The 25,760-nt window shown below is 43.5% G+C and overlaps 1 non-coding gene across 1 annotated transcript; it reads left to right on the top strand.

Moving 5' to 3' along the window:
• Positions 1 to 832: 832 nt before the first annotated feature.
• Positions 833 to 914, top strand: Trnas-cga (transfer RNA serine (anticodon CGA)). The gene has a single exon. It is a non-coding gene; the product is annotated as a tRNA-Ser (tRNA).
• Positions 915 to 25,760: the final 24,846 nt, after the last annotated feature.

Genomic DNA, 25,760 nt, shown 5'->3' on the forward strand with positions numbered 1-25,760 from the left:
CAGGAAACGACAAACTCTAAACTTCACTCTATTCGATTGGCTGAGTCACCGCTGTGTACATTATGTAATATACCAGATACCGAAGAGCATAGATTGTTGTGTGACAAGGTAAAAGACATATGGCTCTACATAAGACAAAAGATAGCGAGTGCAGCAGAACTACGCCCAACGCCGTTACGCCTGCTGAATTTGTAAACCCTGACAGTATACCTTACCCTGAAACAAAACGAAACGCAATCAACTGATTGAAAGGCCAAACGATGCATTACATCCTAACAAAAGAATCAAGCAATAGGGAGGACTTCTGGGTATACCTTACAACTGAGCACCGCAAGTTGATGTATACTACAAAATTCAAAGCAAATTACGCAAAAATTTTAACTAAAACAATACTGTAACCAATAGAAGTACGTAATTTACATTATCCGTCCAAGCATTTCGTATATTAGACGAATGTTTTGTGGTACAAGGTAGTACTTCACGTAGCAGGAGGAGGATTTCCAACAGCAAGTAATCAGAGAAGATCATCAATATAGACCAGTTAAGCCTATATGTATATATTACTTTGTTTTGCGGGAAGCATACGACACAGTGATGAAACTGGTATATACCCTTCAAAAAAGAAAAAAGTCGGTAGAGCATTAGACTTTTAACCTTAGGGTGTAGGGTTCAAGTCCCCGTCCGGGCGGAAATTTTAATACTTTGATAGCGATTCCTCTGGTAGCGGTGGAAACACTACGGAAAAGAATGCAGCTACGCCGTTTTCTGACACCACAGTGCTTTAAACGGTAGCAGTTGTACTCGTATGTGTCGGGAGGGTGTTGCGCTACGGGCAGTCGTGGCCGAGTGGTTAAGGCGTCTCACTCGATATCAGATTCCCACTGGGAGCATAGGTTCGAATCCTACCGGCTGCGTGCGATTTTGCTTAAAGAGAAGCAAAAATTTTCACACACATATGACATGCGGGTGGAAACCAATGACGCCATTCTCAACAAGACGAAAATTTCCTTTTAAGAATACTGAGTTTCGCGACGGCCGCTGCTTCCTGTGGCCATCATGACTGGATTGTGGACGTTGTTGGTATAACTTCTGACGAAGTACATACAGCTTATTACGATTTGGAACAATACTGTTTCTACGTATAGCTTCTGACTCCTGTTGTCATGGAGCGCCTGCTGCTGAAGTCTGGAGGACCAATCGATTTCCTTCACCGTGACGGCATTGCAAGTACAGTTACAATGTCTACCGCTGACATTGAATTTAAGAATGTCCGTGTCTTTAATCTTCCACCGGAAGTTGAAAACTGTTCTCTAAAGGATATCTTGTCTAAATATGGTGACGTCAGAGGTATTCGTAATGAAATGTGGTTTAGCCAGAACAGGCTTCAGTGTTGCAGCGGGGTTAGATCTGTGGAGATGCAGGTTAAGATGAACATTCTGTATGATATAATGATGTGAGGGTATAAGGCTCAGATATCTTATTCTGGTCAGGTTCTAACCTGCCACATCTGTAACGAAAGTGGTCATTTCAGGCAGGATTGTCCACGTCGCCTGTTTGTTTTGAAAAACAGTTTGGAGCAACGTCGCATACTCACGTTCAGTGATGTTGTCATGACAGAACAGATCGATCAGGTAGCGCTAAAACAATTTCTGTATGAATCGGGTACGGATATAGCTCTCTTACAAGAGGTAACAATGTCCGACTTTTCCATACCCGGTTATGTTGTCACGGCTATCTTAGTATGGGACGGTATTCCTGTAGCTGACGTAGAAACCCTGGAATCTGGCCGGGGAATAGGGGTAACCATACTAGGTGTCACCATCATTAACTTGTATGCCCCTCTGGCAGTTCGCATGTTTCCGATAGATCCAGATTTTTTAAGGAGGAAATAATTTATCTACTTCGGAAAGACCCCCACCAACTGATCATAGAGGGTGATTTTAATTGCATCTCGCACCGCAAGGATCAGTCTACGAATTTTAATTATTCCTATGAACTGCATCGCCTTGCTGAAGCACTAAAACTGAAAGATGCTTGGGAAATAAAGTATCCGACACTAGTCAGATACACTTCTGTAGCCCACAATTCCTCCAGCAGAATCGATAGAATCTATGTGTCAGGGATCCTGGAGACACAATTCTTAAATATAGGAACCATCCCAGCGAGCTTATCCGACCATAGCAGCATCACTGCCTGTATCAAGTTAGACCGTCAGCCTACTCGCTGGTTTCGGGGCCAGTGGTGTATGAACGCTACTGTTTTAGCGGAGAAAGAACTCGAAGATGCTCTCATTCGTGCATGGAAATTGTGTCTGCGCTCTCTTCCAAATTATCCCAGTGTTTTGGAATGGTGGACTTTCAGGGCGAAGCCGAAATTACGCAAAGTAATTATGTATTTTAGTATACAGCGAGCTCAGGAAGTTAAACGAACAATGGAATTTTATCACAGTGTTTTACGAGGGTTATATGATCAGGTAAATGGTATTGTGAATCGATTGCCGGAGATTAAGAAGGTGAAGGCGAAACTAATAAAAATGAAGGGTCAAGAACAGGAAGGACTCAAATTCAAATCAAAAGCCAAATCAATCAGCGAAGACGAATCAGCGTCCTTATATCACTTAAACACAGAAAAAACCGCCGCAGGACCTTCATGGAGGAACTTAAACTGGTCGACGGTACTACCCTCACCACACATAACGATATCATTCGAGAAATATTTATGTATTACCGGGACATGTATGAAATGGGCGACTCGCACGAAGACCAGTATGATGAATTGTTTGGCATTTTGGCTTCCAAACTAACTACAGAAGATAATGAACAGATTTCTCCCTTTTTTACTAATCGGGAAGTCTTCGAAATTATCCGCAGTTCTCCCACAAAAAAATCACCTGGTCCCGACGGTCTTCCCATCGAGTTTTATAAACGCTACTGGGGTATGATAGGAGAGAGGATAACTGACACTGTGAACGAAGTGTTTCAGGGACATTGTATCCCCGCAGCATTCAAGAAATTTAAAATTGTTCTAATCCCGAAAAACAGAGGCTGTCAGAAAATCAACAACCTTCGGCCAATTTCTCTCCTGAACTCCGACTACAAAATTATTGCACGAGCAGTCAAACAGCGTCTCACACCGCTCACGGACAAATTAATCTGCCAACATCAAACTTGTGCCTATAGACGGACAATACTCCAAACTGCAGACCAATGCAGAGGCGTTATTGTCTTAACATCTGCCAGTACTATTGACTGTGGTTTTATTTTTGTAGATTTTTATAAAGCTTTCGACCAGGTCGACCACCAGTACCTTCTCGAAACAATGCGAAGGCTAGGATTCATGGCGAACTCTCTTGCTGTCATCAGAAACATTGCCATGGGCATGTCTGCTAAAGTATCTGTCAACGGCCAACTCACTGAGCAGATACGCATTTCCGGAGGAGTGCTTCAAGGTAGTCCCTTGTCGATGTTACTTTTCGTCATCTCTCTGGAACCTTAGTTGCGACAGCTGCAAGCTGAACTGACGGGTATTACCGTCTCGGGGACGAAAACTGTAGTTGGTGCCTATGCGGATGACGTCGGGATAATAGTCCGGAACAGAGAGGATGTGACCCTTCACGTGGCGGCACTAACTAAATATTGTTCTGCGTCAGGTGCGAGAACGAATGAATCTAAAAGCAGACTTTTACGTTTAAGTGGCCTGCAAGATATTAAACTCGGATGGGCTCAGTACGTTGCGGAACACAAGGCCCTTGGCACTGTACTGACTGCCCTCCTTTACAGATGATAACAAAAGATTGGCGAGAGGTAACTCACAAAATTCAGGGAGCGCTGCTTGAACATAACCTTCGCAGTCTGGATCAGTACCAGAGAGCCAAATATATAAATACGTACATCTTGTCCAAAGCATATTACATAGCGCAGGTCTTTCCTATCCCGAAGCTCACAGCGAAGTCAATACTGTCAAAAACGACGTCCTTTCTATGGAAAGGTGAACTATGAACTATTCAGAGTCGATGCTAAGACCGCTACGTTAGACCCCACACACGGGGGACTAGGACTGACTGACATCAAAAATGAAGCAACGGCGCTGTATGTGAAACGAATGTCTACTGTCATACACTGTCACCCTGAGAGCCTTACAGCTAAGTTATTCGACGCAGTCAAACCAGTAAGTACAGATTCGCCGATAAACGTTCAAAACATGTTTTCAATTAAAACATATCCGTGAGTATTATACTGAAAGGAGTTATCTGAGCCATAAACTCAGACAATATAGGCATTTAACTACAAAGGATATTTTAACATATGTCACAAAACGAGAAGGACGGAACAAAATTGAATTAAAGTACAGTTAACTGGGATGCACTCTGGAAGAATATAAACTGCAGTGTCCATTCTTCCAAGACTAAATCAGTGCTCTACAAGACAGTCAATAACCTCGTTAGCACCAATGAAAGGCTTTATTCCATCGGACTGAGTGACACGGACCTCTGCCTTCGTTGTCACCTTGTGGACACTGTTCTACACCGGTTTACGTGCGGAGACCGGATTCACGCCTGGAACTGGCTGCGACACAAGATAGCGCTCCTTACCAGGACCTATGCCGATCATGTCGACGCAAAAATACTGTACAGACCCGATGACACGTTCTACCCAAAATGGAAAAATAATGCTGTTATGTGGCTAATTGGACAATATAATGGTTACTTTTCAATAACCTCGGTGGAGACGGTCTTACGGACTTCATGGTCCACATGGAAATGGAATATGAAAAAGCGTGCCACTATGTAGCCCATACAAAGCAGTTCGGCAATGCACTTAAAATAATTTTTAATAGGATGGGGATAGGCGAGGACGCCTGCCCCCCACTGTTTTTGGAATCAGAGGTAACTAACCGTTCACCGATAGCTTCAGTGTAACTGTTTTTACCTGCAGGTGCAGGTGAGTGGACGGCCTCGAAACATCAGCGGTGCCGCCAATACGCCCCACCGCTCTTGCAGCGAGGTCCAAACCTGCATCACCTGCAAGGTCCACTGCATGAACGTGACAAACTTTCACAGAACAGACGCAATAGTTGGAAATATACAAAAAAAAAAAAAAAAAATTTCGCGCAACGGATACCGCGTCTGACTACGAAAAAAAGAGTTGTTAAGGCGTCTGACTCGAAATTAGATTCCCTCTGGGAGCGTAGGTTCGAATCCTACCGGCTGCGTGCGATTTTGCGTAAAAACCAGCAGATATTTTCGCACACCTGTGAGATGCATGGGTGAATGCGGTGCATCCGCAACCAATGTCACCATAATCCACAAGACGAAAATTCGCCGCCTCCTTACAGGGTCTAACCGCCCCCCCCCCCCCTTACTACTCTCTCCTTCCTGATGATCACCCCTTTCCCGATAACCTTAATAAGGCCAACCATTTTGCTTCCTATCTTTCCGATATCTTTACCATCCCTGATGATCCCCAGTTCAATTACTCCCTCTTCCCTGATGTCCGTGATCGAACTGACACCTCTGCCCCTCCACTCGCTCCTGGCTTCCAGTACTTGGACAACATTACACATACTGAACTCAACACCCCGATCATCACTCAAGATATAGCAACGCTACGCAAGAAACGCAACACTGCTCCCGGTCAACGACCGTGTTACCTAGCGTCACCTCTGCGAAGCTCCCGCCTCCTTCCTCTCCACACTGGGCAGACTATATAATGTGGTCTCTTCCACCGGCTTCTACCCCGACCTGTGGGAAACCTGATCTTCCTCAATGCCGACAAACCGCCGTCCGCTGTCTCCTCTTGCCGTCCCATCAGCCTTACCTTGGTCTTCAGCAAGGTCCTGGAATCCATCCTCACCTGACACATCCATCAGCACCTTCACCCACACCGCCTCCTTCCCTCTACCCAATGTGGCTTTCGTCCGTCCTTCTCTACCGATGACCTCCTTCACCTCACTCACCTCCTCTCTGAACAACTAAATTCCCGTCGCTCCGCCATCTTCCTCTCTCTCGACCTTGAGCTTGCCTACGACCGTGTATGGCATTCCGGTCTCCTCTTCAAGCTCCAAACCTTTGCCCTTCCTATTAACTACAGTACGTCCATCTGATCGCCTCCTTCCCTTCTCACCGTCCTTCCTAAGTCACCATCCATAACACGGTTTCCTACACCTTCCACCTGTCCACCAGTGTGCCCCAAGGTTCTGTCCTCTCCCCTCTTCTCTACCTTCTTTACTCGGCAGACATGCCAGTGCCTTCACCCCCCTTACACCTTCACCAATACGCCGATGACACTGCCTTCCTTGCCCTCACCCCCCACCCTGCAACGCTCCCAGCATCTTCTCCAATCCCATCTTGACCGGTTCACCACTTGGTGTAACCAGTGGCTGCTCAAGGTCAATCCTTCCAAAACCCAGGCGATCATTGTAGGAAAAACCACCCCTTCCTTACGTCTTCTAGATTTTTATCTCACTGTCTACGGCCATCCTATCAACCTCACCCCCATCCTCAAGTACCTTGGCGTCACCCTTGACCATCGCCTCTCCTGGACCCCCCATCTCTGGATGATCCAAGCCAAGGCACGCTCCCAACTCCGCCTCCTCAAGCTCCTTTCTGGTTGCCCATGGGATCTGGACTCATCCACAATCCTACACACCTACAAATCCCTCATCTGCCTCATCCTCTGTAATGGCCATCCTGCCTGGATCTCCACCCCTCCTACCTTCTAGTCCCTTCAAATCTTGGAACACCATGAACTCCGCCTCTCCTATCGCATCTGCTCCCATCTCCCACATGGATACTCTATGACTTAATTCCTTTCCCACACTTCCTCCTCTTCCTTGAATGGATATGGATCCTTTATACCTCCCGTAAACTTGATCTCCCTCACCCGCTTGTCTCTCCCATCCTTTCCCACCCCACCCGCTGCCACACCTGTACACCTGCATCCCACCCGCTCTCCATCTTACCACACTCCATACCCTTTCCCAGGGTGGCTTCCGCCAACTTCCCCTCCCATATGATGCCCTAGTCCCCTCCATCTACCCCTCCTACCGGATTTAATCCTCCCCTTCCTCCTTCTGTGTTTTTCCTCCAGTGCACCCTCTTTCCCTTCTGTCCCTCCTCACTTACTCCCTCCTCTCTGCCTCTCCTTGCCCCTCCCCAGGTTTCCACACCCCCCATACCCTCTTCTCTCTCCCTTCCATCTTCTCTCCACCTGGCATCCTTCCCACCCTCCCCCCTACCCTCCTGTATTTCCCTGTGGCACGCCCCCCCCCCTTTTTTCGTGCAACGTGTGTGTTTATAATGCTCTGAAGATCGCCATCATTGTGTTAGTGTTTTTCTTCATCTTAGTGCAACGGTGTTTCTTTGTCAGTGCTCCTACGTTCACGTGTTCAACAGTCTGTCTACGTTGGTGCACTGAGATGAACTTCCCTGTGCGACCTCTTTTTCATTTGTGTGTCTCCTGTTTTTATCCTACATGTACATCTGTTTTTATGTCTTCATGTTTCTTGTATGTTTTTTTTCTGTGATCGAAGAGCGGCGTGGATAGGCCGGTGCCGGCCTACCTTTTGTAAAGGTTTAAAATAACAATAAAGAAAAAAATAGCGTCAGCGGGAAGTCAGTGAAGTCGTCATTGGAGACATAAACCAGTAATTACAACATGCGAATCACTTGCACACAATGCAGCTATATCATAATCGTCGGGCGTGGGCCTCGATAGCTCAGTCAGACGGCATGGCAGCCCAGCGTGCTGCCCTGTGTAATAAATAAAAAACCGAGTTAATGGATCAATGAAGAACTTTAACAAGTGTCATGGGACGTCCGTCCCTAATAAATACATCGACAAATAACGATCAAAATGAGATAATTAAGAAAAAGGTTGGTAGAGCGTTAGGTTCTCTACCTAAAGGTCCCGGGTTCAGGTTCCTGTCTGGACGAAAATTTGTTCTACATCTGCATCTACATCTACGTGATTACTCTGCTATTCACAATAAAGTGCCTGGCAGAGGGTTCAATGAACCACCTTCAAGCTGTCTCCCTACCGTTCCACTCTCGAACGGCACGGGGGGAAAACGAGCACTTAAATTTTTCTGCGTAAGCCCTGATTTCTGTTATTTTATCGTGATGATCATTACTCCCTATGTAGGTGGGTGCCAACAGAATGTTTTCGCAATCAGAGGAGAAAACTGGTGATTGAAATTTCATGAGAAGATCCCGTCACAACCAAAAACGCCTTTGTTTTAATGATTGCCACTCCAATTCACACATCTTGTCTGTGACACTATTTCCCCTGTTTCGCGATAATACAAAACGAGCTGCCCTTCTTTGTACTTTTTCGATGTCATCCATCAGTCCCACCTGATGCGGATCCCACACCAGACAGCAATACTCCAGAATAGGGCGGACAAGCGTGGTGTAAGCAATCTCTTTAGTAGACTTGTTGCACCTTCTAAGTGTTCTGCCAATGAATCGCAGTCTTTGGTTTGCTCTACGCACAATATTATCTATGTGATCATTCCAATTTATGTTATGTGTAATTGTAATCCCTAAGCATTTAGCTGAATTTACAGCCTTCACATTTGTGTGACGTATCGCGTAATAGAAATTTAGCTGATTTCTTTTAGTACTCGTGTGAATAACTTCACACTTTTCTTTATTCAGGGTTAATTGCCACTTTTCGCACCATACCGATAACTTATCTAAATCATTTTGCAAGTCGTTTTGGTCATCTGATGACTTTACAAGACGGTAAATGACAGCATCATCTGCAAACAATCTAAGACGCCTACTCAGATTGTCTCCTATGTCGTTAATATAGATCAGGAACAATAGAGGGCCTATAACACGTCCTTGGGGAACGCCGGATATTACTTCTGTTTCATTGGATGACTTTCCGTCTATTACTACGAACTGTGACCTTTCTGACAGGAAATCACGAATCCAGTCGCACAACTGAGGCGATACTCCGTAGGCACGCAATTTGGTTAGAAGACGCTTGTGATGAACGGTGTCGAAAGCCTTCTGGAAATCTAAAAATATGGAATCAATTTGACATCCCCTGTCGATATCACTTATTACTTCACGAGTATAAAGAGCTAGTTGTGTTTCACAAGAACGATATTTTCTGAATCCGTGCTGTCAATAAATCGTTTTCTTCGAGGTACTTCATAATGTACGAATACATTATATGTTCCAAAGCCCTACTGCAAATTGACGTTAGTGATATGGGCCTGTAATTCAGCGGATTACTCCTACTTCCCTTTTTGGGTATTGGTGTGAGTTGAGCAATTTTCCAGTCTTTAGGTACGGATCTTTCTGTGAGCGAGTTGTTGTATATAATTGCTAAATTTGGAGATATTTCATCAGCATACTCGGAGAGGAACCTGACTGGTATACAAGCTGTACCTGAGGCCGTGCCTTTATTAACTGATTTAAGGTGCTTTGTTACACCGAGGATATCTACTTCCATGTTTCTCATCTTGGCAGTTGTTCTTGATTGGAGTTCAGGAATATTTACTTCGTCTTCTTTGGTGAAGGAGTTTCGGAAAACCATGTTTAATAACTCTGCTTTAGTGCCACTGTCATCAGTGACTTCACCGTTGTTATCGCGCAGTGAAGGTATTGATTGCGTCTTGCCACTGGTGTGCTTTATGTATGACCAGAATCACTTTGGGTTTTCTGCCAGATTTCAAGACAGAATTTCGTTGTGAAAATTATTAACAGCATCTCGCATTGAAGTACGCGCTATATTTCGAACTTCTGTAAAACTTTGCCAATCTTAGGTATTTTGCGTTCTTTTAAATTTGGCATGCTTTTTTCGTTGCTTCTTCAACAGCGATCTGACCCGTTTCGTGTACCATGGGGGACCAGTACCATCACTTATTAATTTATGTGGTATATATCTCTCAATTGATGTCGATACTATCTCTTTGAAAACATTCCACAACTTTTCTACACTTACATGATCAGATCGGAAGGAGTGAAGACTGTCTCTTAAAAAGGCATTAAGAGCATTTTTATCAGCTTTTTTAAATAGATATACTTTGCGTTTCTTTTTGATGGTTGTAGGTGTTACGGTATTCAGTCTAGCAGCAACTGCCTTGTGGTCGCTAATCCCTGTATTCGTCCAGGATTATTTGTTGCTGAAGGGTCAAGTACGCTTTCGCAACCATTTACGCTTCGAGTGGACTCATGAACTAATTGTTCAAACCAATTTTCTGAGAAAGCATTCAGTACAATTTCGGATGACGTTTTATGCCTGCCACCGGCTTTAAACGTATAATTTTTTAGGGTAGATTGAAGTCACCACCGACTTTAATTGTATGAGCGGGGTACTTATTTGAAGTGAGACTCAAGTTTTCTTTGAACTGTTAAGCAACTATATCTTCTGAGTCGGGGGGTCGGTAAAACGATCGAATTAATAGTTTAGTCCGATTACCAGGTATAACGTCTACCCATACTATTTCACACGAACTATCTACTTCAATTTCGCTAAAAGGTAAACTACCTCTGACAGCAATAAATACTCCACCACCAACTGTATTTAATCTATCCTTTCTGAACACTGTTAGACCGTTTGAAAAAAATTTCGGCTGAACTTATTTCCGGCTTTAGCCAGCTCTCTGTACCTACAACTATTTGAGCTTCAGTGCTTTCTGTTAGGGCTTGGAGCTCTGGTTCTTCCCCAACACAGCAACACAACTACGACAATTTGCAACTACAATACCAATCGTTTCTACAACTACCTTACTGTGTTTTACCTGCCCACTTTTAGACGGACGCCCCTTCTGTGGTTCCCTGAGACCCTCTAACCTAAAAAAACCACCCAGTCCCTTCCACACAGCCCCCGCTACCCGTGTAGCCGCCTCCTGTGTGTAGTGGACTCCTGACCTATTAAGCGGAACCCGGAAACCCACCACCCGATGGCGCAAGTCAAGGAATCTTCAGCCTACACGGTCACAGAACCGTCTGAGCCTCTGATTCAGACCCTCCACTCGGCTCTGCACCAAAGGACCACAGTCGGTTCTATCGACGATGCTGCAGATGATGAGCTCCACCTTAATCTTGGAAGCAATACTGGCAGTCTTTTACCACTTCCGCTAGCCACCCGAAACCAGACAGAATCTGCTCCGATCCAAAGTGACACACGTCATTGGTACCGACACGACCCACCACCTGCAGTTGGCTGCACCCTGTACTCTTCATGGCATCTATAAGCACCCTTTCCACATCCGGAATTACTCTCCCCGGTATGCACATGGAGTGCACACTGGTTTCTGTCCTCTCTTTGGCAACCATGTTCCTAAGGGGCCCCATTACGCGCCTAACGTTGGAGCTCCCAACTACCAGCAAACCTCCCTCTGTGAATGCCCAGCCGGCTGCTGTGGCCGAGCGGTTCTAGGTGCTCCTGTCCGGAACCGCGGTGCTGCTAAGGTCGCAGCTTCGAATTCTGCCTCGGGCATGGATGTGTGTTATATCCTTAGGTTAGTTAGGTTTAAGTAGTTCTAAGTTCTAGGGGACTAATGACCTCAGATGTTAAGTCCCATAGTGCTCAGAGCCATTTGAACCACTTTTTGTGAATGCCCAGACCTTGTGGACCGAGAAGCTACCTCTGTAACAGGGTGGACGATTGCATCTGGCTCAGAGACATTGTCAGCCACAGGTAACGCCCGAAACTGTTCATCAAATGAACCGGGGAGGCCCTACGGTCGTCCCCTCGGAAAGTGTTTCGCTGCCTGTCAGACTTTGGAATGATCTCCCACTCGACCACAGGTGAGGGGTCAACCTCAGTGCAGGCAGTACCTGGGGCAGTCACAGCAGTGGACCAATCGGAGGACACGTGGGACGTGTTCCAAGTCCCTCGCATATCCACGTTCGACCCCCCACAGTGACGCCCCTTGGTAGCAGCCTCAAGCTGTGTGACGGAAGCCAACGCAGCCTGGAGCTGTGAGCGAAGGGTCGACAACTCAGCTCGCATCTGTACACAACAATCACAGTTCCTATCCATTACTGCAGTCGCTCCTGTTTGAAGCTCGTAAAAATATGCAACAAACGAATGGTGTACTCGCCTTATTAGCAGCGGTAACTCGAAGTGCTCTCTCACTGACTGCCTAACTGACACTGAGCTGTTCTAACCAAACAAACAAAAGCCTGTACCATACGAGGGTCGATACAACGGTCGATAGCAACGGCGGTACTGTACACTACACTGTTATTGAAATAAAAGGTTGTGCCTAGTAAGCACTCAAACGCGCAAGAAATTACAAAAATTAACTAGTAACTACACAGATAACTGAAAATAGTAGCTCCTGTTTGAAGCTCGTAAAAATATGTAACAAGCGAACGGTGTACTCGCCTTATTAGTAGCAGGAACTAGCGGTGTACTCTCGCTGACGGTCTAACCGTCACTTTCGTAACGGCTAGTCTGCTAGTGATGGAAGCCCTACAGAAAAGAGAGAGGCCACGACGCTTTCTGCCATCACAGTGCCTTAAGCGGTAGCAGTTGCATGTGTCGGGAGGATCTTGTGCGACTGGTAGTTGTGACCGTGTGGTTGCCATCACCGTAGCTCAGCATGTTCGGTCAGAGTGCTAGCTGCCCTCTGTAATACAAAACTGAGTGAATGGATCAACGATAAACTTGAACGAGAGTCATGGGATGTCCACCCCAAAAAAATACAACGAGCAATAACGAACAAAATGAGATTGAAAAAAAGTGGTTAAGTCGTCTGACTCGAAATCAGCTTCCCTCTTTCTTGGATCGTAGGTTCGAGTCCTACCGATTGCGTTTCTTTTTTGTGTCAAGACGTGAAGAACAACTCCAACGGAATCGTGAAATGAGCGAAAACGTCGGAAACATTGCATTCGAGACGCTTGTGAATTTTCCAATTGCCCAGTGAGTGTCGACAAAACACGTAAATCCTCTGCTCCAACGTATGAGACGTAGCGACTGCTGCAATTTGATTTGCATCGTGTGTCAGCTTTCTTCGATAGTCTGTTACGACCTTAGAGCGGTGAGTTTGTAGACAGCATTCAGCCGACGTTTAATTAGTATCAGTTCCATGCGACGAATGCCGAACAGTAAAGGACATGAGTGAATGTATAGTTGTGCATCGTGGAAGGTTTTCTAACCGCGTGTGAGGCTGGACAGCTCAGTCAGTAGAACCTTACGCATTTAACCTGACGTTCGGTGGTTCAAGTCATTCTGGCTCTAGGTGTCAACATGTTATGCCGTGTCCGCTGCTGCTCCTTGGACATTCGCACTATCGCCGGTGTTTACTCGTGACGTTCTGTGTTTAATTCTGTGGTTCTAGAAGCCTGGTGTTACTGTATATAGTTTTCTGCGCGTGTTCGTGCCTTCTACTTCTCGTGTCTTGGGGAAATTTCGGTAGTTACCGGAATTTCTTATCCACTGAAGAATCATGGCTGAAACAATCAGAAAAAAATACTCTGTTTGTTTCTTTCGAGCAGGAAGCTCGCCTGGTGCAACCCAGTGCTCTGCGAATCCACGCCTGGCTGACGGATGTAACTGGTACAAGTCCTGATTCCGTACATACACCGCAATTAGATGCTGTCAAACACTGTGTCCTTGTTGAATTTTTCACTCCAGTGACGGTTGAGAAATATTGAGAAAGTTGGGTAGTATAGCTGAATTTTTTCACTGAGATGGGTCTAAAAAGTAACGTTTCAATTTGAAAATCTGATATCACGTATAAAACTGTGTGAGTGCTGAATGTTACAATTGAAGTGGATAATCTATTAATTAATGACACAGTTTCGACATCGGGGAAGCTCAGTCAACCGTAAATGAAGGGTGGTTTAAGTTATATAAACTGCAGTGTTCCAATGGAATACGATCGGTAGAAATGGAAGTTAAGGCTAATATACCATCTTTTATTTCTGTTGATGGTCATAAAGCGCATATTCCGGACAGGTCCAGAATATGGGACAGAGTGCTGTTTGTCTGTATGTTCGCACGTCTTGAGTCCGCACCGTCGCAATGAGACGGGCCATTTCCATCAAGTCAGTCCCCGCCCTGTCTATGAACTCAAAAATAATCTAACGCGGCGTCAAAAACTCACGTTTAAAGTTGTTTTGCCAGGCAATAACCAGCCTCTCCCGGTATCTTGTGACGGTGCTGGTGCTTCTGATGTACCTGGCGTAAATGTAAATGATTTTCCTCCCTTGCACGCAATAACAAATCGCGGTTCTTCTACCCACGAATGCGATCAGCATGCTAAAAGAAGACCACTGGACACAACTGAAGACTGCTCAGGCAATCATACATGACGCAGTTCACAATCCACCCGCAAACATAAGCAGTGCAGTGAGGGGGCGGTTAAGGACATCGACATGAAACAAGTGGAAGTGACATCGGCAGCAGAGGCCACCCCGCCGCCGGCAGCGGTCGAAACGGTATATGAAGACATGGAAACGGAAAAAACAGGGCAGAAAACGGCGACGAAGGAGTCATATTCTGAGAAACAGTTAGCGACGGTGCGGACTCAAGACGTGCGAACATATGGACAAACAGCACTCCCTCCTTGTCGTTCTGATGGAGGTTGCGAAAGGAACTAAACGTGGAAGTGGAACTTGCAAATAGGATTCTATTGAGGCCACCTCCTCACAATCAGCGCAAAACAAGGACCACTCGAAGGCACGGACGGTGGCTGCAGAGATTCGAAGACGTAGGATAAAAGCGCAACAGAACCTCAAAGCGTTTCGTAACCAAGAAAATCAACAACTAGGGTAACAAGACACCAACGATAAAAATTTATTATATGAAGTAGTTACGGAAGTATCCCATGATAAAAATTCAAAAATACTTGATGGCGCGAAACCCCACTGTAAAGATACACTATGTGATCAAAAGTATCCTGACACCTGGCTGAAAATGACTTACAAGTTCGTGGCGCCCTACATCGGTAATGATGGAATTCAATACGGTGTTGGTCCGCCCTTAGCCTTGATGACAGCTTCCACTCTCGCAGGCATACATCCAATCAGACGCTGGAAGGCTTCTTGGGGAATGGCAGCCCATTCTTCACGAAGTGCTGCACTGCGGAGAGGTATCAATGTCGGTTGGTGAGGCTTGGCACGAAGAAGGCGTTCCAAAACATCTCAAAGGTGTTCTCTACGATTCAGGTCAGGAATCTGTACAGGCCAGTCCATTACAGGGATGTTATTCTCGTGTAACCACTCCGTCACAGGCCGTGCATTATGAACATGTGCTCGATCGCGTTGAAAGATGCAGTTGCCATCCCCGAATTGCTCTTCAACAGTGGGAAGCTATAAGGTGCTTAAAACATCAATGTAGGCCTGTGCTGTGGTAGTGCCACGCAAAACAACAAGGGAGCAAGCCCCTCCATGAAAAACACGACCACGCCATAACACCACCGCTTCCGAATTTTACTGTTGGCACTACACACGTTGGCAGATGACGTTCACCGGCCATTCGCCATACCCACACCCTGCCATCGGATCGCCACATTGTGTACCGTGATTTGTCACCCCACGCAACGTTTTTCCACTGTTCAGTCGTCCCATGTTTACGTTCCTTATACCAGGCGAGGGGTCGTTTGGCATTTACCGGCGTAATGTGTGGCTTATCAGCAGCCGCTCGACCATGAAATCCACGTTTTCTCACCTCTCACCTAACTGTCATATACTTTCAGTGGATCCTGAAGCTGTTTCGAATTTCTGTGTGATGGTCTGCCTGTTACACATTACGACCCTCTTCGACTGTCGGCGGTCTCTGTCAGTCAACAGACGAGGTCGGCCTGTATGCATTTGTGCTGTACGTGTCCCTTCACGTTTCCACTTCACTATCACATCGGAAACAGTGGACCTAGAGATGTTTAGAAGTGTGGAAATCTGGCGTACAGACGTATGACACAAGTGACACCCAATCACCTGACCACGTTAGACGTCTGTGAGTTACGCGGAGCGCCCCACTCTGCTCTCTCACGATGTCTAATGACTACTGAGGTGGCTGATATGGTGTACCTGGCAGTAGGTGGCAGCATAATGCACCTAACATGAAAAACGTATGTTTTTGGGGTGTCCGGATACTTTTGATCACACAGTGTAAATCTGATTCCTTTAATAATCTGTTATCGAATTGAGATACGCAGGTAAAACTCGATAAGAAATACTGATAATGAAGATATGTTATCGCAAAAGTCACAACAGTATCAATGGTTTTCCGCATGCATAAATATTTTTATACAGTTCTTCATTTAATTATCTCTAGGAGTAATTATTACATTTTTATCTATAGGTAGATTTTTTATTTCCTTTTTTTTCAGGTGGAAGGTAAATGTGCCAGGCATACACAGTAACAACTATAAATATTAACAGGATTAAATCAGAACCGAAGGTTGCCGCTCTAAAAGATTTTCTTTGTGAATCAGGAACTGACATTGCCTTGTTGCAAGAAGTGGCGATGCCTGATCTTAAAGTAGCAGGCTATGTAGAAGTGCTAAATGTCTGACCGAAAAAATGTGGGGACAGCAATTTTAATCCGGGAAGGGATTCCTGTAACCGAGATTGCGAGACTAGACTCGGGCAGAGCAATAGGAATCAAAGTTTTAAACGTTACTCTTAATAACCTACATGTCCCATCAGAGGCATATTACAGAAAAAACTACTAAATCTTTTAATTGGGGGAGATTTTAACTGTGCCTAAATAAGAAAGACTAACCTCCCAATTTTAACTGCTCTAACGAAAAGAAGCGCTCAGTCGTTGATTTCAAACTCAGGGATGCTTGGGAAATTAAATATCCCACTGTTGTTGAATACACGTACGTGGCTCCACTGTCTTGTAACAGGACTGACAGGATCTGCGTGTCCGAAAGCATGGAAAGATCTTTAATTAAAGTCGAGACCATTCCTGTATATTTCTTTGACCCCTGCAGTTTGCTGGTTTCCATCAATTTAACGGCACAACCGACTCGTCATTTCAAAAACCAGTCGAACCTGAACATATCTTTGCTGCAAGAAAATGAGTCAGCAGACAGTTTATAGGAAGCATGGGTAATGTGCTTGCCTCCGCAGATCGATACGTGGCAGTGACGGACTGGTGGTGCAACAAGGCAAAACCAAAATTGAGGAATTTCTTAATCCAGTACAGTCTTCAACGATCCAGAGAAGTCAAGAACTCCATAGAATTTTATTACGTAATGTTGCGGAACTTACACGAACAGGCGAACGCTTCCAGTATTCGACTGGACGATATTAAAAAAACAAAGGCCAAACTGCTCCTCTTTACAAGACAGCAGCTGGAAGGACTGAAAGTAAAATCAAAGGCCAAGACAGTATCATAGGGCGAAACTACTTCTTTGTACCACCTACTGAGACACGCCAAAAATTGGAACGAACCTTCACTGATGAGCTCCAAACTCCGAACGGTCTAAGCATCACATCTCAAAAAGAGATCGTCAATGAGGTTTATAAATATTATGACGATCAGCAGACAACGGCATCTAATTAATGTTACGATAAGGAAGTATCAAAGAAGCTAAATGAACTTGTTTTTCTTTTAATTTCAAAGCTATAACTGTTAATTGGCAGGGAACTAAGAAGACGCAGATACGACGTAGTGTTCCTCAGGGAAGCCTTCTATCTATGCTCCTATTAGCATTTTCCTTGGAGGCGTTCCTCCGTAGTATTCACGCCAATCTAAATGGATTCAGGTTATCATGTCATAAAACAATCGTCAGTGCCTACGCTGATGATGTAGGTGTTGTATTAAGGAATCCTGATGATGTTTCCAAATTAGAACTGCTAATTAAAAAGTACTGCAGCGTGTCGGGAACTAAAACCAACGACAATAAGAGCAGACTTTTAAACCTGTGGGGCTTCCAACGCATTAACTTAACCTGGGCAATACCGGTCACTCAGTGTAAATCACTTGGGACCACCCTCACTACGTGTCCAATAAAAATGTCGGCTGTTAATTGGAGAACCACATCAGGACATATTTAAGGAGCCACACGAGAAAATCTGCTCCGAAATTTAAACCAACTTCAGAGAGTCAATTTAATTAACAACTGCATTTTATCAAAAGCTTTTTATACGGCATAACTATTCCCACTCCCCAAAATGGTAGCTAGTAAGATAATGTCAACCGTCACTAACTGCCTGTGGCGAGGTGAAGTATTCAGGGTGGACGGGAGAACAGCTACCCTAGATCCCAGAAATGGAGGATTAGGATTAACTGACAGAAAAAACAAGGCCTCCGCTCTTTTTCTCGGAAGGATTGCTAATCTTCTCAAAGAAAATACTGCCAGCATTACAGCTAAGTTATTTGAAACTGTCAGGCAAGCAAGTCTCAAGGTACCGGTTGACGTGCAAAAAATCAATCGCCGGCTTCAACATGTGCGTACATACTTCCCCGAACTGAGTTATATCAGAAGCGAAACAACTAATTCGCAGCAGATAATGGCCCGATCCATTCTATGCCACAGAAATAAAAACGAGGGGAAAAATAAAAAAAGGGAAAACATCCGCATTTCGACTGGGATGCATACGGAAAAATATCAACCTGTGTGGTCTATCATCCGATGTAAAAACAGCATGGTACAAATCAGTCAATAATATAGTTAGCACCAGTGAAAGATTATACTCAACTGGGATTAGCCAAACGCACAGAGGGGCAGTAAGCTTTGGATAAAAACTGGGAGCGGGTCCTGGAGACCCCACTCTTGTAATGTGGCTGGGATATGGTGTCGCCTGGTCGTGTCGTAGGTGTTTCTTAAGTCAAAAAAGGGGTCTACCAGGTGTTGGCGTCGGGAAAAGGCTGTATGGATGGCAGACTCAAGGGACACTAGGTTATCAGCGGTAGCGCGACCCTGGCGGAAAGCGCGCTGGCTTGGAGCCAGTAGACACCGGGTCTCCAAGATCCAACACAACTGCCAACTCACCATACTTTCTAGCACCTTACAAAAAACATTGGTGAGGTTGATGGGCCGATAGCTATCCACATCAAGGGGTTTTTACCTGGTCTGAGGACTGGAACGATAGTGTTCTCCCACCACTGCGCTGGAAATACGCAATCGGTCAAGATGCGGTTGAAGATGGTGAGGAGAAGTTGCTGGCAGTCCGATTAGAGATGTTTAAATAGCTGAGCACGGATGCGATCTGGCCCAGGGACTGTGTCGGGACAATGTGTAAGGGTGAGGAGGAGCTCCCACTCAGTAAGTGGAGCATTATACGATTCATTGTGGCATGTAGTGAACGAGAGGAGTTTCACTTCCATGTGCTGTTTGAGGGTGCTAAAGGTGGGAGGGGTGGGGGGAGGGGTAATTCTCCGACGCACAGGCCGGAGCAGAGTGCTCAGCAAGATATAACTAGCTGTGGGAGCTAATGGCCGTTTTGATACTCACTAAACTGTGAATAAACCACATTATTTTGTTTGACTTGATTTTTAGGCTTGCTAAAATTTCTCATGGCACTGGACGACGCTAATTGGGGGTTAGCGATGTATATTTTTGTCTCATTTTACTATTTTTGAATGACTTTTTCATGTTTGTCGTCACCTGGCTGATCGCTAGTTTTCATATCTGTTGATCGTTCTCGTTTTGCACTGTTCGCCTACCCAATTTTTTCAGTTAAAAAAGAGCTGGTGAGCTGCTTCTGCAGAAATGTAAATGCTCTGAAGGCGTTATTAAACCCATACACTAGTATACAGATTTCATTACTGTTTTTGGATATCCTGAAGGGTTGAGGAGAAACAATGAGCACTACCTTATTTCGCAAATTGCTGCATATCATAGCAGACTGTCCTAGCAAATGCTCCTCGATGTTTCCCGTATAGACACTTTGATGGCCTAGAGAAGTTAATTAACATCAATCAAATCTTCTGGTAATAACTTAAGAAAATTTTACACTGGCTACAAGGCACTATTTCTGAAAATGTGCTCCACGCTCAACTCCATAAACTTCTCATTGCTATTTTCGTCTCTTTCACAAGCGTGCAGTAAACTGAACACAGAGTTGCCACATGTTCTGGAAATCAGGGACATTTGAAAAAACACGGGAAAATCTCGTTTTTGTTTCAGTAGATGAAATCGTTTGTTTACTGTGGTGTCATGCATCGTCGCTGGTGGTTGCAGCTGAGCACGTGCTCTGCTTCCTTGCTCCCTCATTACTGCTGATTCTCCCCTTCCTACCACTCCCTTGCTTGCAGTCAGTGCAGCCGTCAATTCTTGCCGCTAGCCTAGCAGCTGTCGCCGAGAGGCATGAGGATTGGCTTGTCTGGATCTGATTCTCAGAGCCTGTAGACGCAGCAGCCTTAGACAGTGGTTATGTGTGCATGCGTTAATGTGTGTGTGCTCTCCTTTTCTGACAAAACCTATCGCTGAAATTTTAGTTGTGAGAGGATGGTTGTCTTTTCTGTGTGCCTCTCTGTGGCTCAGCAGTCATCCTTACGGTGAGTTACTACGGATCCTCATTATTACTGATTTTCAGAATATTTGAACAAGTGATCTGTTCACCTCGGTCTCATTTCATCGACATGCTGTCTGTGGCTCGTGAATAGCTGGCCACAGGAGAGGATTTCCGCGACGGGTCAAAACCAGAGGCCGTTTCTGCAGGTATCTTTAATGAATCGGGCCTGCCGATCTGAAGCCACGCGGTTCCCACTACTGTGCAGGCCCTGCCCGTCGGATCTATGCAGTTTCACCGACCTGCCCGCAGGCCGAGTATGTTTGTGTGTGGCGTAAAGCAGCGGATTTTCATGGTTTATCCAAGGACCCAGGACTGTGGCGCTCCTCACAAGGGTAGAGGCCACGGGAGATGGATTTCAGGAACCGCTACTCTCTCACCACAAGTGTGTTGTACAGTGTGGCGTTTTATAGACATTATATCTGTTCTAGTACATTTTCGCACTTCAAAGTAGTTTATATGATAGAAAGTATAGACGATAAGAAGAAGAAAATTGTGCCAGTTTGAAAATCACACAATACTGTAGAATAATAGATATAACAGTCGGTAATAAGCGACAGTAACGAACCGGCAACTCGTATGAGACCGATCGCGAGACAATACTACTCGGTAGAAGAATTTCAGAATGCTTTTCTGTCAGCGTATTGGTCGAAGACGACACAGCGCGGAATTAAGGATCAATTAATTAGTTTACCGAATTATGAGAACTCGAATTTTTCCACTGTCACGAAATTTTGGTTCAAATGGCTCTGAGCACTATGGGACTCAACTGCTGAGGTCATTAGTCCCCTAGAACTTAGAACTAGTTAAACCTAACTAACCTAAGGACATCACAAACATCCATGCCCGAGGCAGGATTCGAACCTGCGACCGTAGCGGTCTTGCGGTTCCAGACTGCAGCGCCTTTAACCGCACGGCCACACGCAATTTTTTGAGCACATGGTCCAACAAAACCAGTACTTAAGTGAACCATACAGTGAATCTGCACTTATTCAATTATGTATTTCTAAATTACCACGATCATTAAGAGTGTCACTTTTAACGGGTCAGCAGAAAGAAAACATTTCGGCATTCAGAGATCTATTACAGCTTTTGGAAGTGCAGCAATCAGATTATTCCTTTATAAACAAAAATTTTTCATATAGTAAGCAAGGTCAACAAACATATAACAATTACGATCAGCCACGCAATTTCATTAGCAAAGCTAATAGACGCTTCAGGAACGACAACCACCAGAACTTTAATAACAGACAAAATTTTAATTATCAGTATCGACAAAATTATCAGCAAGAAGAACCACATTTTGGTAACAATAGACGTTTTTCCCAACAACAGCAACAAAACCAACCGGTTAGCATACCTAACCAACAATGTAATGTACAAGGTCAACCAAGCTTTAATGTTTCGCCGCCTACACGTATAGCATCAGCTCCAACAAATAGTAACGCACAGCAACAAGGAAATCAGTACGTACAGAAAACACACTATTTCAATTCCTATCGCAATGCGCCGTATAGAAATGACTATCATGACAGACGTAAAAATAATGAGCACAATTTTCAGCGTACATTTAATAACAGTCTATCTTATCAGCAGCAAGAACATCAGCAACAACATATTATCATGAATGAACCAGACAGTAGGTATCATCCAGAACGTAAGACGTCAGGAAGAAATAACAGAACAGTACAAATAGTGGAAATGCCACAGCATCCTCCCAAAAATAATGACACGTCAGATGGAATTTGACTAGATACAGTACAGGTTGCATATTCCAGTAACGCAAGCAATACTTTTGACACGCAGAATCTTGTTCACGAGAATGTTATTTGAAACATGCTTTGTTGAATGCACCACTTTTATCGCACCCAGATCTTACCAGAAATTTTTCTATTGCCACCGACAGTTCTAACACCGCTTTAGGCGTACATATTTTTCAGGAAATTGAAGAAGATGGTTGTACAGTAATTAAAAACATCGCTTTTGCAAGTCGCATTCTGTCACCTGCTGAACGAAATTATTCTGTTACAGAACTTGAAACATTATGTGTTGTATGGGCTTTTACCAGATTTAGGCATTTTCTTTATGGAAGACACACTACAGTTTACACAGATCATAGAGCGATACAATTTTTACTTTCGGCTAAATTTACACACGACAGATTAAGTAGATGGAAACTTTATTTGCAGGAATTTAATTTTACAATTGTTCACATTCCCGGCACACAAAATATTGTAGCAGACGCATTATCCCGTTCTCTTAACAACAATCAGCAAGACATCGCAACCAACTTCTGCAAAGCAAATTTCAGCGTCATGTACATTCAACAAGTTGCATTTGAAAATTTCATTTCGTCGTCATTACAAGACATAGCACAAGAGCAGAGTAAAGACAACGTGTGGAAAGAAATCAAACACCTTTGGCAAGATAGGAATAATGTTACCATTAGAAACCTTTACACTGTACGCAATAACATTCTGTTTCGCCGCTCTCATCCTGACAGCAACAGTTGGTTATTATGCATTCCTGAAGAACTTGTTAACAAATTAATCTGGTGTACTCATTTAAGTTACGCACATTACGGAGCCAGAAAATGTTTTCTTATACTGAGACAGACCTGTTATTTTACCAACATGGAGAAACGTATTCGACGAGTTTTAGCGTCATGTAAAATCTGCCAGAAAGCTAAATCAGACACGACTTCACATGTTCCTCCATTACATCCCATTGTACCTGTTAAATTGAGACATATGGCCGCTGTAGACATTTTTGGTCCGATTCCCAGAACTAATAGAGGTTTTTGCTACATCTTTGTCGCTGTTGAACTCACTTCAAAATTTGTTACCTTCACTCCGTTACGCAAAGCTACTGCTAAAACTGTTTCGAAAGCATTTGTAAAACATTTTCTACTTCATGTAGGGCATGTGTTGAAAGTAATTTCCGACAATGGATCACAGTTTCGATCTGCTATATGGACACGTATGTTACGAGCTAGAAACATTTCTCCGATCTATATATCCAGGTACCATGCTTCTTCGAACCCTTGTGAGCGATTAATGAAAGAAATTCGTAAACTGTGTAGAATATACTGCCATAAAAAACATATTGATTGGGACACATACATACTCTCATTCCAGGATGTAATTAATTCCATACCAAATGACTCTACTATGCTATCTCCGTCTGTTATACTGAAAAATGTTGAACCACCTAACAAAATTAAAGAATTAGTAACCTTTCCTACATCTCGTCGAGTACGACACCATGAAATAATTGACATTGCGCTGAACAACATCAAACGTGCCGCAGAGCGCCGGAGAAGACAGCAAAAACAGGTTTGTACACGCCGACTTTCACATCGGACAGAAGATATTAGTACGTACACACTATTTATCCAATAGAGGAAAAGGTAGGTGTAGTAAATGTCCATATCGGATTCGCAGCATTCCTCACCCCAATGTAGTACACGTCGAAACTTTGAGAACCAGCAAAACCAAAGGGAACCACCACATGTCGAATATCAAACCTGTTATTGAATGAACATACTTTATGATTTATCACACTGTAATGCCATTTCCGAATTTTTTTTATGACCGCTTATGCAATTATATTCACATGAACACCTACTGATGATTATCGTTTTTTTTTTTTTTTTTCTTGGCAAGTGCCCGGCTAGGTAAGGTTAGCAGGTCGCTTTTCTTGTCGTTACGCATTAGACCGTGCATATTTTCCATTTTTCATGTATGTATGATTGTTTTCCTGTTTAGTTTGTATGCACTATGAAATAGTTAAGATGTAACAAACACCAGTTGACTTTAACATTTTTGCCATATGATATCTCAACATCGTGACTACTTTTTTTTTTTTTTTTTTTTTTTTTTTTTTTTTTTTTTTGCTGCTACATTGTGATACACTGTGTACATTTTTGCTTCTGAACACTGTCGATGTTTTTGACATATTACGTTTTCTGTCATGCTATGCTGTATGCTCAATTATGTTACTATAAACCAGTTTTTATTTAATGGGTATATGATTTAAATGCAAGACATTAATCTTTGTTCATCATTTTCAGAAAGAAATAACGCGTAAACGAAATAAATTAAACAGAAATGGGAATTTCACCTTCGGAATGAACGAAAGAAGATGCAATAGCTCGTGACGAAGAGTAAATGGATCAGAATTAACAAGCATTAACAAGAATATACTATACACATCGTATGATAGCAGTGTTAACTAATTTTTTCTTTCAGAATACGAGGCGATTGATGCAGGCTGTCAGACAGAACTACACATCTTAGTTTTAGTGATGAAATATGCTAGAAATAAGGAATAGTTGTATAATGAATAATGAAGTGACTTTTTTGCAGATGATAATGAATGGTGATGAATAATGATGAAGAATATGCTACTATGGATAATGAAGTTTTTCTTTACAGGTGATGATAATAATGGAGTTATGATAATATGGATAATGAAGTTTTTTCTTTGCAGATGAAAATAATGATGAAGTTTATATATTTACTGTTAGTTAAGAGATGCTATGTAGTTATTTAAGTATTTGTTGCAGTTCGTTTTGACAGTATGTCTTAAATCGCATGGTATGATAACTGAAGGTTTTGGAAAGGACAGCTAGAGAACATATATATTTTTTATACACATTTCCACATTTCACTACCTGTTAATTCGAAGTTCACTACTTTTCAGCATAATATGCGTTTCTTCTTTCAGTTTAATAATCCATTTTTGTATATTTTGCAGGAGAAATTATTCATGAAATTAATGTGCTATAAGCAGTTGTTCATTAAACCTATGTCATTTATGAATGTGATCACATATACTCTACTTGTTTCATAACCTTGCTACAGCTGACTCATGATGAATGACGTTACACATCTTCATTTGCAGCAATAACTCAAAAGCAAATATTGTTATCCCCCAGTAATTAATTATCGATCCCAACGCAATGCATTGCTAGCACAAAAAAAAATGCTTTGTAACTGGCCAATGAATGCCACTGATTACTGTAATAAGATGACCTATGATGCCAATGATTACTATAATTAGATGAATTATGTATAAATGCTATGCCAATAATTAACTCATTTTGAATGATGACTTCTGAATAATGAAAAAAAATGCTTTGTAACTGGCCAATGAATGCCACTGATTACTGTAGTAAGATGACCTATGATGCCAATGATTACTATAATTAGATGAATTATGTATAAATGCTATGCCAATAATTAACTCATTTTGAATGATGACTTCTGAATAATGCATATGCTTTGTAGCTGGCCAATGAATGCCACTGATTACTGTAATA

Source organism: Schistocerca nitens, chromosome 4, assembly GCF_023898315.1.
Source record: "Schistocerca nitens isolate TAMUIC-IGC-003100 chromosome 4, iqSchNite1.1, whole genome shotgun sequence".
Classification (NCBI taxonomy): Eukaryota; Metazoa; Arthropoda; class Insecta; order Orthoptera; family Acrididae; genus Schistocerca; species Schistocerca nitens.